General features: G+C 50.4%; 1 long non-coding RNA gene across 1 annotated transcript; it reads left to right on the forward strand.

The window, feature by feature from the left end:
- Window positions 1–1,724: 1,724 nt before the first annotated feature.
- Window positions 1,725–12,532, forward strand: LOC134808661 (uncharacterized). The gene is made up of 3 exons (XR_010152087.1): window positions 1,725–1,833; window positions 10,917–11,038; window positions 12,010–12,532. It is a non-coding gene; the product is annotated as an uncharacterized LOC134808661 (long non-coding RNA).
- The last annotated feature ends 536 nt before the right edge of the window (window positions 12,533–13,068 follow it).

Genomic DNA, 13,068 nt, shown 5'->3' on the forward strand with positions numbered 1-13,068 from the left:
CTCAGCTCAGATGCACCCGTTGGCAAACGGACAGGCCTGGAGGGCCCAGCTCAGATGCACCTGTTGGCAAACGGACAGGCCTGGAGGGCGCAGCTCAGATGTACCTGTTGGGCTTTGGCTGTTTTTGTTGCACACAAAGGTCTGGGAGGAGCACAGAACCCTCCCTGAGGATGAGATTATGGAGGTTGTAGGGTTGAGGAGGTTCAGGTGCTGCCTTATATACTTTTATGTAGTGTGAATTTTTCAAGAAAGTTATTGTTTTTGTAATGTAAAAAAGGATTCCATATTGAGGAGAGTAAGTAGATCTGACAGGTGTGCAGCCTTAGGCATTAGTTATTAAATACATATTCATTTAATTAAAACTCAAAAATTTAAATGTTTTCCTCCTCATTAGAATATGCCATTCCAAAATATCACCATATTATTCTATCTCCCAAGAACTCTGTCCTCAGTACGGCTCCCAGTAGAATGAGGGTGAGACGTTGAAATGTGGACGTATCATCACTATAAAAGTTACATGTGGCAAATATAGTTTCTAATCCCTGCTTTTCTTTCATTTTCTTAGTTATTAGCATCATTCTCCCTGATGCTTCTTGATCACAGAAGTGGCCACTGTCTTACTGGATTAGGCTCTAATCCCCATGCCCTTGGCCAAGTCAGATTTACCCTTCGAGTTCACTGTTGCCTGTTGGGATGGCCCTGCCCTGGATCTGTGGAATGAGCAGCCGCTCCTGTTTGCACCAACTGAAATCCTCTCTTCTGCTTGAAATTTTTGGCAGCCTTGCTGGCAGCTCAGAATGAGGCTCAGTTAGGATGGGATGCTCATGAACCCCAGGGTGCAAGTACTGGATGTGGTCCTAACTAGCAAGGGCTCCAGAAAGGGACACAGTGAAAGAAAAGGAAAAGGAGTTATTTTTCTGCTATTGGAGAGGTGACAAATAACATGTTTGAAAGCAGCATTGTTGTGACATGCCCTTCTGCATTGCTGGCGGGTGGGGTGTCCTCCCTAGGGGAGTGGCCCGTGGTGTCTGCTGGAATCCCAAACACATTCGCCCTTTGACCCAGCCATACCCTTGTGGGGACTTAACCTGCACCCTATTCTCTGCGGGAACACAATGGGAATGAGGAAAAGTCACGGTTGTAACCAGAGCAGTATTGTGAAGATGAACCTTTTAAACAAAATTCTAAAATATTAAAATCAATATGAATACTCTAACTTCAGAGAATCAGGTCTGGAATAATAATATTAATAAGAGCGAATATCTAGTAAGGGCTGAATTCCCTGGGTGCCCAATATGGACTTAGTTGTGTCCCACTCAGCTAGATAGGCCGAGTACAGGAAATTTCTTTCTTTCAGAGCCTTTTAAACATCAGAATGGCATGTTTTTCTTAAATGGGCAGATCCTTCTATTCTCAAATTGCAAAGCAAAATGTAGATGGAATGAAAAATCTGTAAGGGGGGCAAACAGCATTCTGGTCATGCCTCTTTTATTTTCATTTTTATTTTTATAACTATTGTTTTTATTAGAGACAGGGTCTCTCTGTGTTGCCCAGGCTGATCTTCAATTCCTGGCCTTAAGCAATCCACCCGCCTCAGCCTCTCAAAGTGCTGGGATTACAGGCGTGAGTCCCCGCACCCAGACTGTCTCTTTTATTTTGAATGCTAGGTTAGGGTGGCATTTGTAAATACCATGGTAAATTCCTTTCTCTTTTTCTCTTTCAAGGTGGATGAAGACCTGATCATTGAAGTTCACCAGTTATTTTTCTCAAGAATGTGAATAACAATGGGATTTGCACTCATTATATTTTTAGAATGGCTTCGCATAATTTTCAGTGAGTACTTTGGACTGTTCGTATATCGACTCTTTGCCTTAACAGCTTGGTTTGACTTAAGCCTACACTGGGTTTTTCTTTGATTTTGCTTGGGAATGGTTTGATAAAGGAAAATGGATGATTGTATAAAATAAAACTCAACATGGAATAAATAGTAACTAGAAGTGAGCAAAATACTTCTATAGAAATAAACATCTTAAGATGACTTTTTAAAAAATTATCAAGAGTATCATAAAATATAGCAGTACATTAGATAATTTGGAATAGTTTTTCTATGAACCCATGATTACGTAAAATTCTTGAAACCTCTAAAGAAATGTCCTATTTTTAGGTTGGGCGTGGTGGCTCACGTCTGAAATCCCAGCACTGTGGGAGGCAGAGGCGGGCAGATCACGAGGTCAGGAGTTCGAGACCAGCCTGACCAACATGGTGAAACCCCGTCTCTACTAAAAATACAAAAATTAGCCAGCTGTGGTGGTGGGTGCCTGTAATCCCAGCTACTCAGGAGGCTGAGGCAGGAGAATTGTTTGAACCCAGGAGGCGGAGGTTGCAGTGAGCCAAGATCATGCCACTGCACTCCAGCCTGGGTAACAGAGTGAGACTCTGTCTCAAAAAAATAAAAATAAATAAAAATAAACAAATTAATTAATTTTAAAAAAGAAATGACCTATTTGGAAACCAAATTTTCTTTTTGGAAGGCCCCCATTTTGTGTTCAGTGAAAAATTAGTTGGCAAGACATGGACTTCTAATCAAGTTATTTTTGTAGTTGTGCTCAGAATATCTGTGGAATATTAGCTGACGCAAAGTAGATTTTTCACGTTAGATATTGGAATAAAGAGAGTTGCTCCTTATCACAAATGTATCATGTTTCTCTATCGGCATCACATTGTGCTAAACCCACTATTGTGTTAAATATATAAACTTTGTTGTCTTTTTTTTATAACTCAAATACTTCAAAAGGACAGCTCTAGAGAAGGTAAAATTTCACAAGACTAAACCTTGGGATACCCAAGGTATTACAATACAAAGCCTTACATTTACATGGAAAAGCAAGAAGTCTGGACTGAAAGCTCTGAATATATCACCAACAACAGCACCACTGTAGGTGGATCCAGGGTTTGCAGCTTTGATCTTGAGGTGAGGGGGCAGCCAGTCATGGACGAAGCCTGCATTTGCCTTCATCACTGCCATGCCAGCCTCAGGTGGTCACTCCCAGGAGGGTGCATGGTGCTGCCTGGACCACTGTGCACACTTGCTGGTCGCCCCCCGGGAGGGCTCGCTGTGCACACCTGCTGGTCGCCCCCCCGCCCCCCCCCCCAGGGCTCGTTGTGCACACCTGCTGGTCGGCCCCCGGGAGGGTTCACTGTGCATACCTGTTGGTCGCCCCTGGGAGGGTTCGCTGTGCACACCTGCTGGTCGCCCCCGGGGAGGGCTTGCTGTGCACACCTGCTGGTCGCCCCCCCGCCCCCCCCCACCAGGGCTCGTTGTGCACACCTGCTGGTCGGCCCCCGGGAGGGTTCGCTGTGCAAACCTGTTGGTCGCCCCCAGGAGGGTTCGCTGTGCACACCTGTTGGTCGCCCCCGGGAGGGTTCGCTGTGCACACCTGCTGGTCGCCTCCCGGGAGGGTTCCCTGTGCACACCTGCTGGTCACCCCCCAGGAGGGTTCCCTGTGCACACCTGCTGGTCACCCCCCAGGAGGGTTCCCTGTGCACACCTGCTGGTCACCCCCCGGGAGGGTTTGCTGTGCATAGCTGCTGGTCGCCCCCCGGGGAGGGCTTGCTGTGCACACCTGCTGGTCGCCTCCCGGGAGGGTTCGCTGTGCACACCTGTTGGTAGCCCCCGGGAGGGTTCCCTGTGCACACCTGCTGGTCACCCCCCGGGAGGGTTCCCTGTGCACACCTGGTGGTCACCCCCCGGGAGGGTTCGCTGTGCACACCTGCTGGTCACCCCCCCGCCCCCCCCCCCACCAGGGCTCATTGTGCACACCTGCTGGTCGGCCCCTGGGAGGGTTCGCTGTGCACACCTGCTGGTCACCTCCCGGGAGGGTTCGCTGTGCACACCTGCTGGTCGCCTCCTGGGAGGGTTCGCTGTGCACACCTGCTGGTCGCCTCCGGGAGGGTTCGCTGTGCACACCTGTTGGTAGCCCCCGGGAGGGTTCGCTGTGCACACCTGCTGGTCGCCTCCCGGGAGGGTTCCCTGTGCACACCTGCTGGTCACCCCCCGGGAGGGTTCCCTGTGCACACCTGCTGGTCGCCCCCTGGGAGGGCTCGCTGTGCATAGCTGCTGGTCACCCCCGGGAGGGTTCGCTGTGCTGCCTGGGCTGCTGTGCTGCCTACACCACTGTGCAAGCCTGCAGGCCGGCGCCCAGCAGCAAGACCCTGCTCACCTACCCTGAGTGCTGTTCTGCTTGCCAACAGATTCGAGGGATGTTCTGCAGACTCTGGGCTGTTGAGAAGTTTGTGATCCAATGACAGATGTCCCATTTATGGATCCAGTTGGACATTTTTGTGGACTGGCTTTAAGGTTTCAGAACACATTAAATACTGCCTCCCCAAAGTTGAAACTAACTTTCAGGGCTTGGAGTAGCCTTACATCCTAGCCACCCTTCTTCATACAGAAAGCAATCCCAAGTGGCCCTGAAGCTGGCTAGTGCCGAGTGTAAGGAGAGCCCGGGGCCTGTGTGCCTCACCTTTGGCATGAGTGAGGCTCTGTGCATGTAAGAAAGACCCTGTGGACCTGTCCGGGAGGACCTGGGTGCCAGCAGGGATGGCCAGGGTGCTGTGGGATCACCGTTGCTGCCAGCTAGTCTCTCAGAGTAAAATGGGAAAAACCCCAAGACAGGGATTGGAGCTGGTACTTTTGTTGTTGTTCAAGACAGAGTCTGGCTCTGTCACCTGGATTGAAGTGCAGTGGTGCAATCATGGCTCACTGCAGTTTTGACCTCCTGGGCTCAATTAGTCCTCTCACCTCAGCCTCCCAAGTAGCTGGGACTACAGGTGCACACCACCATGCCCTGCTAACTTTTTTTTTTTTTTTTAAGAAATGGGGTCTTGCTGTGTTGCCCAGGCTGGTCTCCAACTCCTGGCCTCAAGTGATCCTCCCACCTTGGCCTCCCACAGCGCTGGGACTACAGGAGTGAGCCGTGGCGCCCAGCCTGGAGCTGCTGCTGATGGGAACACACTGCTCCTGTCTCCTTTAAGATGGACTGAAGGGGAAATGGTAGCTCATGTAATTTTCTCGGCATTGGAGGCTGATGTCTGTTGTCACAGAAGTGTGGGGGATTTTGTACATAGGTGTTCTTTATTTTGAAGTGGTCCCAAATGTGGAGCGTTGCCTAGGGGTTCCCAAGTGAGCATTACGTGAGGGCTGTGCTCTGATATTTCTCAGTGAAAACTTGTTCATTAAGATCATTACTGGAATGAAGTAAGTACGTGTGGAAGTTTTGTGTCTGACTGTTTGGGGAGAGTATCACTAAAATTAGGCGTTTTGTGATGTAGACTCTGTGTAAACAAGGACATTGTCATGAGTATCTCCCAGTAACACACTGCAGCCTACCGTGGCTTTTGGTTAGCATTCCTGAGTGGAAACATCTTTGAACTACACAGATGCTGCTCCACTTATGATGGCAATGGCCTCTACGCTGACAGGACCCCCTTGTGAGAGGGGCATTACTGAATGCAGATGGCTTTCACACTCTAGTACAGTTGACCCGTTGTGAGTCAGGCCATTGTGAGTCGGGCCTGTGTGCTGTGCTGTGTCCTCAGTTCTGGGTCCGCTCTGCTGTGTGTGATTCCAGAGTCCCAGAGCACAGGGTCCCAGAGCACAGGGTCCCAGAGCACAGAGTCCCAGAGCACAGAGTTCCAGAGCACAGGGTCCCAGAGCACAGGGTCCCAGAGCACAGAGTCCCAGAGCACAGGGTCCCAGAGCACAGGGTCCCAGAGCACAGGGTCCCAGAGCACAGAGTCCCAGAGCACAGGGTCCCAGAGCACAGGGTCCCAGAGCACAGAGTCCCAGAGCACAGAGTTCCAGAGCACAGGGTCCCAGAGCACAGGGTCCCAGAGCACAGGGTCCCAGAGCACAGAGTTCCAGAGCACAGGGTCCCAGAGCACAGAGTCCCAGAGCACAGGGTCCCAGAGCACAGGGTCCCAGAGCAGTGAGTCCCAGAGCACAGGGTCCCAGAGCACAGAGTCCCAGAGCACAGGGTCCCAGAGCACAGGGTCCCAGAGCACAGAGTCCCAGAGCACAGAGTTCCAGAGCACAGGGTCCCAGAGCAGTGAGTCCCAGAGCACAGGGTCCCAGAGCACAGAGTCCCAGAGCACAGGGTCCCAGAGCACAGGGTCCCAGAGCACAGAGTCCCAGAGCACAGAGTTCCAGAGCACAGGGTCCCAGAGCAGTGAGTCCCAGAGCACAGAGTCCCAGAGCACAGGGTCCCAGAGCAGTGAGTCCCAGAGCACAGGGTCCCAGAGCACAGAGTCCCAGAGCACAGAGTCCCAGAGCAGTGAGTCCCAGAGCACAGGGTCCCAGAGCACAGGGTCCCAGAGCACAGAGTCCCAGAGCACAGGGTCCCAGAGCAGAGAGTCCCAGAGCACAGGGTCCCAGAGCACAGGGTCCCAGAGCACAGAATCCCAGAGCACAGGGTCCCAGAGCACAGGGTCCCAGAGCACAGAGTCCCAGAGCACAGAGTTCCAGAGCACAGGGTCCCAGAGCAGTGAGTCCCAGAGCACAGAGTCCCAGAGCACAGGGTCCCAGAGCAGTGAGTCCCAGAGCACAGGGTCCCAGAGCACAGAGTCCCAGAGCACAGGGTCCCAGAGCAGAGAGTCCCAGAGCACAGGGTCCCAGAGCACAGGGTCCCAGAGCACAGAATCCCAGAGCACAGGGTCCCAGAGCACAGGGTTCCAGAGCACAGAGTCCCAGAGCACAGAGTTCCAGAGCACAGGGTCCCAGAGCAGTGAGTCCCAGAGCACAGAGTCCCAGAGCACAGGGTCCCAGAGCAGTGAGTCCCAGAGCACAGGGTCCCAGAGCACAGAGTCCCAGAGCACAGAGTCCCAGAGCACAGGGTCCCAGAGCAGAGAGTCCCAGAGCACAGGGTCCCAGAGCACAGGGTCCCAGAGCACAGAGTCCCAGAGCAGTGAGTCCCAGAGCACAGGGTCCCAGAGCACAGAGTCCCAGAGCACAGGGTCCCAGAGCACAGGGTCCCAGAGCACAGAGTCCCAGAGCACAGGGTCCCAGAGCACAGAGTCCCAGAGCACAGGGTCCCAGAGCAGAGAGTCCCAGAGCACAGGGTCCCAGAGCACAGGGTCCCAGAGCACAGAATCCCAGAGCACAGGGTCCCAGAGCACAGGGTCCCAGAGCACTGCACTCCTCCTCTGCTTTGTCGAGCAGCAGCTGCCTCCCTCCTTTTCTGATGGAATGCTCTAGAGCAGGGGTTCCTAACCGAGGACTGCTACCCGTCCATGGCCTGTTAGGAACCGGGCTGCACAGCAGAAGGTGAGCAGTGGGAGAGTGAGCGAAGCTTCCTCTGTATTTACAGCCACTCCCCTTCGCTGGTGATACTGCCTGAGCTCTGCCTCCTGTCATATCTGTGGTGCAGTAGATTCTCAGAGGAGCACGAACCCTATCGTGAACTGTGCCTGCGAGGATCTAGGTTGCACACTCCTTATGAGAATCTAATGCCTGATGATCTGTCACTGTCTCCCATCACCCCAAGATGGGACCATCTAGTTTCAGGAAAACAAATTCACGGGTCCCACTGATTCTATGTAATGGTGAGTTGTATAATTATTTTATTATATATTATAATGTAATAACAAAGACATAAAGTGTACAATAAATGTAATGCACTTGAATCACCCCAAAACCGTCCCCCTGCCCCTGCTGTCGGTGAAAAAATTGTCCTCCACAAAACCCGTCTCTGGTGCCAAAGAGGCTGGGGCCCGCTGCTCAGGAGGTTCCTCCCTGTCTTCCTCAGTCCTGCAGCCCGGCCTTCATGTGACTGTGACTGCTCTTTACGTGTGGAAGCTCGGTAATAAGAATGTCAACAGAAAAGACTCCAAGGTTAAGTTGATCATACTTGGGCTTCTGTCTCTGTCTGTTTATGCTTTTATAATAAAATATCTGAGACTGGATAACTTATAAACAACATCAATTTATTTCTCATAGTTCTGGAGGCTGGAAGACCAAGATCAGGGCCCTGCAGCTCTGAGGTCTGGGGAGGGCTGCTCTCTGCCTCCAAGATGGCCCCTTGTTGCTGTGTCCTCTGTGGGGAAGGGACGCTGTGTCCTCACGTGGTGGAAGGTGGAAGGGAAAAAGGGCCTGCCTAGTTCCCGCCTGCCCTGTCATAAAGTCACAAATCCCATTCCTGAAGGCTCTGCCCTTGTGACTCAGTCACCCCTAAGGGCCCCACCTCTTAATACTATCACATTGCTAATCACATTTCAACACATGAATCTGGGGAGACATTTGGACCATAGCGGCATTTGTTGCTTATAGAAGTGTGTTCTGAAAAAACGAAAAATGATTTTGACACAAACCAATACTTTTGAAATATTCTAATATGTTTATTTGGAATATGCCTCTTAAAGAAAACTGAAGGGCCTGGTGTGGTGGCTCATGCCTGTAATCCGAGCACTTTGGGAGGCTGAGGCAGAGGATTGCTTGAGGTCAGGAGTTGGCCACCAGCTGAGGCAACATAGCAAAACCCAATCTCCAAAAAAAAAAAAAAAAATTAGCTGGGCCTGGTGGCAGGGACCTATAGTCCCAGCTATTTGGGAGGCTGAGGCAGGAGAATTGCTTGAGTCCCAGAGTTCGAGGCAACAGTGAGCTGTGATTGTGCCACTGTACTCCGGCCTGGGCGACAACAACCCTGTCTCTAAAAAACAAACAAAAAGCCTGAAATGTTTAGCTTTTCGTTGATTTTCATGGTTTTTTCTGGCGACCTCAGACCTTCTCCTTTGTCATGAGGGGAGATTTTCCTGATTTTCCTGGTGTGGTGTTCGCGGGGCTTTGTGCTTCCTTTGAGTGGCCTGGGTGTCCCTGGTTCTTGGTTACTAGGGATCAAGGATTCTTTCACTGGCTCACTTGTGAGCTGTTCCCTGGGGGGCATGGACAGGCACACACGGCTCTGGAGGTACCTGGTGGGCAGCCTGGCCTCTGGCGGCTGGTGCCACCTTCCTTTGCTTCCTGTACCCCCTGGATTTCGCCAGACCTGCCTGGCAGCCGATGTCGTGAAGTTGGGCACAGAGCCGAGTTCTGAGGCCTGGGACACTGCCTGGTGAAGGTCACCAAGTCCGACGGGCTCCAGGGCCTCCAGGGCTTCAGCATCTCCATGCAGGACACCATCACCTACCGGCCGCCGACCCCAGCATGAAGAATTCAGCCAAGGGTGAGCTCCCGGATGCCAAGAGCCCGTGGTGGGAGATGGACGACCACCGTGGCTGCAGCTCCCACCCCTTCCACGTGGTGTGGCAGACGATGGTGCAGCCTGGGCTCGGAGCAGCTCACATCACGTACACGGCACCCTCGGCTGTTGGGGAAAGACCGTTAAAGACGAGGAGACAAGGCCTTCTTCCAGGGCGCTGGGCCGGCGTCCTCGGAGGCCTGGGGGCCCCTCTCGCTGGTCCTGTGCGAGGAACTGAAAGGTCATCTAAGGGCCCTGGCCTCCTCCAGACACCAAGGGAACCAAGAGAACCACACAGAATCCTCAACTGTGCAGACCATTGACCTTCGAGAAATTCCAGTCATCTTTTTCCCGGTGGATCCTGCCTGTAGAGGGCTGGGAAAGGCTCTAGAAAAGGGATGTCTCGTGATCCAACTGTGGCTTCGGTTCCATATCTTGATCACCACAGGGCGGGAACCCAGGGGTCCTTGTGGGCCCACGGGAGGGGCACTCTGCTACTCAGACCTAGAGTCTGGATGCTTGTAGGACCTGAGCAATGTTTAAGTTTTTACTTAAAACAAAAGAATCGTGTTTCCCGTCTGTACTTAGGCACTAACTGCTCTTTGGCACCACCGAGTACTTGCAATTATGTTCTACGTTGGGGGTCTGCCACAGAACAGTAAAAACAGGATGTAGAACACCAGAAAATAAAAACAATGGAGTCGTCCAACAGTGGAGTTACTAGGACAGGACAAAGAAATTGAGTACAGGGGCCCTTGCTGGCTGTGAAAGAGTTGGTGAAGTGGAGAAGGAAGGAAGGAGGGGCTGAGCCGAGAGGAAGGCACCCACACTGCACCCCACCGGGGGTCTTCCAAGGCTGGCCTCACCGATTTCCTCTGTACCTTGAGAGTGAAGGCAGCTAATGCCCAAGGGCACAATCAGCTCTTTCAACAGCGAGAGCAAGGCTCTGGGGTTTTTAAGTGGACACTGGGATGCACGGTTATCATTTACTTAGCTGGAGAGAGGAAGAAAGCCCATGATTTTGGTCTGATGTGGTCGGCTGGCCCAGCAGGTATCAGAGCTGACACAGAAATAGGGATTCATTCTCAGCCATGGGCTGCTCTTTGCACCACACCCTTCGGAGTGTTCCCCAGCCCCTCAGGCAGCTATCAAGGGACAGCGGATCCCAGAATGGGTAAAGAGTAGCCCTGACCCAAAACCACACATGGACAAAACAGAGTCGGTTTATACTTATTGGTGAGCACTAGCAGTGTACCAGGGCAAGGCCAGACAACACTTTTGCTTCTAATTTTATAATTTAGCATTAAAGAACAGTAAAACCAAAGAGAAGGATAGGAGAAGATCACTGAGGAAGTGAAAAGAAGTGAGAGTCCACATAAGAGAAACCTCACATTGCATCACACAAACGAGGCTGCGCATAAAATATGTGAGGGTGGACAGAGGTACAGGGAAACCGTTTCTATCTTAAAAGTTAAGTGCATGTTTGAAAAATGGCAAGCATTCTGCTTTTTTAGGAAAAGGAGTAAAATTTATTAAAAATATGACAATTATGATAAGGGACAAGTTCTGAATTAGGTATTATACAGTTTTGCCTTGTTTTCCATGCAAAATATATACTTTGAATTTTTGTGAATTACTAGCTTCACAAGTTCCCGGCCCTCATTTCACGTTCATCTTCGTTGGCAGTGCATCCTGTGGACGATGAACACAAATGCAGCTGTGGCCGTGCGTGGCCTGTGTGTGTTGAACGCGTTCCTGCCGTGCGGGAGCCGCCTACCCAGCGGAGCCTCAGAGTCTGAGTTCTCAATGTGAGCCTCATTTTATTTTATTTTAAAATGCAGTTGTAAACTTTCCCCTTAAACAATTCAGAAAGCAGCAGTCTTATGTGGTCTTTTAGAAAACAAACTCAAATGGAAGAGTGTCCTTGTATATTAATGAACAAAATTTACTTCTGAATGTGAGTTTGTTTTTGGTGCTTGGAACCAGCACTTCATGGAAGAGAACAGCAAAAAGTGAGCAGCAGAGAGATGGTGTCCAAGGAGTTAAAAGTTATTTTAATCACAGCGGGCAACTTGGGAAGAGTTTCATGGTGTCAGAAGTCTATATGACAGGAAGGGAAGAGAGTACCTCAAAGGAGGAAGGAAGGAGAGAAGATGTGGTAGGTGAAGTTGTAATGTGATTTAATGATGGCTGAGAACTTGTACAAAACCCAGAAAATGAAGATAAATTAGATATGAAGGAAGAAAAAGGTCAAAGATGAGATTGTAAAACTGTGATACAGACTGGCTGAAATTGGAGTTTGGGTCTTAACTGCCCCTCCAAATCCCTCCTCCAGTTTGTGTGAGAGTTTGTCAGGAGCCCAGTTTTTGCTCTGCCATGCCTGGCCACGCCGGGCCCTGTTTTGGTGCTGAAGTCTGGTGTTGGAAGGCTGCGGCACTCATAGGGTAAGACCCCTGTCTCCCAATTTCCTTCGTCTCTCTGAGCTGCGATTTCCTCATCTGTAGAATGAGACAATGACAGATCTTGGATCAGTTGAGCAATTTGTTTCTCAGATTGTTCAACTGAAGAATTTGTTCCTAGATATTTGTACTAAAACATACTAAAACTAAAGTGAGAACATCATATTAGTTAACAGGAAATCGTTCTGACATACGCAGTAAAAGGGAATCGGAAGCATCATTTCCAAATTGCACCACACATTCAGCCAAAATTGGAGTCCGCCGTCTTGCGATGAACGCCTCCCATGGTCTCGCACTTCGCTTTGTGTTTGTTCCCACAGGAGTCAACATTTTGGGTGTGTATGCCAAGAGGTGACACGAAACAGAAGTTGGGATCACTGTGGTTAACCTGAGCATGTTGGAGACCAAGGAGAGGCTGATGTTAATGTTGGATTTTTGTGAAAAAAGATTCCTTTCAAAGAAAGACCTGTGACAGTTGGTAATTGCAGCTAATGTGTTTCCACAAACAGCCATTTTGTGTTGGCATCACACCGTCCACCATCAGGGTTGCTGACAGGAGCAGTGTTCAGGAGTCTCAGACAGTGGATTGTGCTGCTTCAGGCGCCTGGTGACTGGAAGGTTTGCAGGCTGCCAGGGGCCTCAGCTGAAGACCTGGACACACAGGACCCACAGAGGCAAATTGTTCAGTTGACTGTACGGTGTGAGAATGAAACACTAATTCCCCTTCTCTACCTCATATGAGAAATGTGAATTGTCTTTTTTAAATTTGGGAATCTGGGTTATAGTATGTGTGAGTCAATTTTTTCAACAATGACTTTTTTTTGGCTCAAAATGTTTTATTTTGTTTTGTTTTGTGATAGAGGTGACGTCTTGCTTGCTATGTTGCCCAGGCTGGTCTCAAACTGCTGGACTCGAGAAATCCCCCTTCCTTGGCCTCCCAAAATGCTGAGCCTACAGGTGTATTCACCTTAAAAAAAATTTAAAGACCACTAGGAGGTCAGCAATCTCAAATGTTTCACTAGTTCTTCATCAAGGTGGGAATGAATCTGATTAAAACAACTTAGAAGACTTTATTCTGGAGAACCAGAGAAAACAGGAGGGAATCACCAGAAACACGAAGGAAATCTGAGTGTAGCTGGGATGAGGCATAGCACAGGCGGCTCTGCCCCTGGACACCAGGTTGTGTGGGACTGGAGGGCGCTGGCTGTTTTCTGTGGGCCCTCCTTGTCACTTTGCTTCTCTGTGGAGCAAAATGGAGGCAGATGCAGTTGATTCTCGTGATTTGCCACAGTTAGTTCTATAAAGTCACCTGAACACTGAATTCGTGGATACAGAGCCCTTGCTTCTGGAGAAATACAGGGCTAGGTTCCTGCGAGCTT

This window comes from Pan troglodytes, chromosome 17, assembly GCF_028858775.2.
Source record: "Pan troglodytes isolate AG18354 chromosome 17, NHGRI_mPanTro3-v2.0_pri, whole genome shotgun sequence".
Taxonomy (NCBI): domain Eukaryota; kingdom Metazoa; phylum Chordata; class Mammalia; order Primates; family Hominidae; genus Pan; species Pan troglodytes.